This window comes from Lathyrus oleraceus, chromosome 1, assembly GCF_024323335.1.
Source record: "Lathyrus oleraceus cultivar Zhongwan6 chromosome 1, CAAS_Psat_ZW6_1.0, whole genome shotgun sequence".
Classification (NCBI taxonomy): Eukaryota; Viridiplantae; Streptophyta; class Magnoliopsida; order Fabales; family Fabaceae; genus Lathyrus; species Lathyrus oleraceus.
The window spans coordinates 410,951,809-410,954,759 of record NC_066579.1 but is presented as its reverse complement, the minus strand read 5'-3'; positions in this window follow the sequence as shown (position 1 = coordinate 410,954,759).

The window sequence follows — 2,951 nt, the reverse complement described above, 5'->3', positions numbered from 1 at the left end:
GGGGAGATTCTTGTTAAGGTGGAGCATGTCGATGTTGAATTACGTATCCTAGATGAAGTCGAAGAAGAAGCACAATATACTGAAAATACTGAGGAAGTTGAGGAAACTGTCGATGATTACCTGTTGGCAAGAGATAATCCGAGAATAGTCATCAAGCCACATCACAGACTTGGGTATACAAATCTCATAACTTATTCCTTAATCTCTGCAAGTGAGGTTCTAGATGAAGAACCTAGAGACTATAAGGAAGTTATGAGGAGTCGAAATAAGACTGAATGACTGAAGGCCATGGATGATGAGATGAAATCTCTTCATGAAAACCACACTTGTGAACTAATCGAGAAACCTACAGGAGCCAGGTTAGTTAGTTGTAAGTGGATTTTAAAAGTTAAGGAAAGAATCGAATAAGTGACGTCAAAGAGATACAAGGCAAGCTTAGTCGCAAGGGGTTTCTCTCAGAAATAAGGTATCTACTTTAATGATGTGTTCTCTCCTGTTGTGAAGCACAGGTTCATTCAAATGTTACTTTCCATAGTGGCACAATTCGACATAGAACTGGAATAAATGGATGTGAAGACTTCTTTCATGTATGGAGATCTAGATGAAACATCTTGATGAAGCAACCTGAAGGGTATGCAGAAAAGGGTAAGGAAGATTATATGTACAAGCATAATAGATCTTTATATGGACTGAAACATTCTCCTCGATGGTGGAATAAGAGATTTGACAAGTTCATAGCATACATAGGTTTCATTAGAAGTCAGTTCGACCACTGTGTTTACTTAAGATTTTAACCTGGAAATTCATTTGTTATTTTGTTGCTTTATGTGGATGATATTCTCATAGCAAACAACAATATCGAGGATGTAATGATGGTGAAGGATTAACTCAATAAGGAGTTCGATATGAAGGATTTGGGAACAATATCCTTGGGATTGACCTACAGAAGGCATTCAAAGTTATGCTTATCTCAAGAGATGCACCTACAAAAGATTCTAGACAAGTTTGGTATGTCGAATTCAAAGCTTGTTGTGACTTTGACAAACCCTCAATTCAAGCTGAGTACAAATTAGTGTCTCAGTACTGAGGTCGAAAGAGCTTATATGAATAGCATCTCATATGCTAACATAGTAGGTTATTTGATGTATGTTATGGTATGTACTAGATCCGACATAGCATATGCATCAAGTCTTGTAAGCAGGTACATGGCTGTAAGACCCCCAATTTTGACCCTAAGATCCCTCATGTTATCTCATCATATGCATTAGCATTTGGATCACACTTTGGCATCCTCCTTACCCCTTATTCATTGGGTTTGCATTAGGAGAGGTCACCAATCACTTTGGATTATATCATACTTTGTTTTTCTTTATTTACTAACCAAAATACCAAAACTATGTCAATGTATAGTTTGTTTCTTTTGTAGGTAGTGTACATGCTCACCTATGCTCTATCAAGCTCATATATAGGGTTTGAGACCCTCAATGCAAGGAGCTCAATCAATAAATGGTTTAATATGGATCTAAGTATCATATATGGATCCCCATGATCTTCACATGTTGTTTTGATCAATAAATCATCAAGAGTTTGGAGTTGGTTTGCTTTGGAAACCCTAATGCATCTAGGTATCTTGTGTGACTTCTTCAACATGTTTCTTCAATAATTGATCAAATATCTCAAGGTATACTTCACATTACATCATATTATTTATATATGATCCTTCATGAGTCCCAAAATTCAAGAGAATGTCAAGCTAGCAAGTTGGTTCATGGTGGTTAACTAGAGAAAGTCAACTAGTCAAAACTGGGGTTCCCTAGATCCTATCTCCTACAATTTTTGTCATATGAAAATGATTAAAAGATAAAAGTTACTCTAAATTACATTCCAAACAACTTTAATTTTGAGTTCAAGAGCTAGTTTGGCTTGGAAAGTCATTTTTTATGGTGAAAGATTATAGGTCATTTTGTCTGAACCCTAGTTTGGAGGTCAACTTCCCAAGACCATAACTTGCTCAATTTTTATGATACGAAAGCCATTAAAAATTCATAATCAAATTAAAGATATCTAATTCAACTTTTATGTTTGAGTAAGTGCAAATTCAACTTTAAAATACATGTGCCAAGAGGAAATATTATAGGTCATTTTGGGCCAATACCATTGAACAAGTGATTTTCCTCAACTTCTAAAATGCACAAATCCCTCATGCCAAATCCAAATTAGGTCAAATTTATGACCAAATTGAAGCGGTTTGAAAGGGCTACAACTTTGATGAAGGAACTTTTCTCATTTGAAGTCCATAGAAAAAGTTATTCAAGGTGGAAGAAGTGAACATTTGACTTGGGACTTAGAAAATTTTCAAATATGTTTGATTTCCCAAACTTCCACCTCAAAATTCATCATGGTACAAGATTTAAATAAAAACGTGTTCAACAGTAAAGTTGTTCCTCTTGATCTCACCTTTCCAAAACATCCAAGATCATCTCATTTGGATCAAAATTGAGGGACTTGCGCATGGGTGTAAGTTAAAGCACCATTTGGATAATTTCAAGTTCCAATTTTCACATACATTTGCATGAGCTTCTAACATGATTTCAATATGAAGTACATTGAACTTTGGATCAGATGGCATCATCTCATAGGCCTAATGCACGCACATGCATCCATGCAAGGGAGAATTTGAAAATTTTCCAAATTTGGAAGTGTGCAAATATCATTCACATTGGCTATAAATAGGATCCTTCATGATCAGAAATGGGATCCCTCTTGCCCAAGCTTCGACCCCCTTCTTCCCCAAACACCATTGAAAGGATAATCTTGAAGGTTTCTTGAGAAATCGAGTTTCAATTCTCCTTCTGTTTTAGGATTGAAACTCGAAGAGTCCAAGCTTTTTAACCATTCAAATCATCTCCTGCAAGCTTCTGGAGTCGAGCCAAGCCAAACTGGAAGCAAGA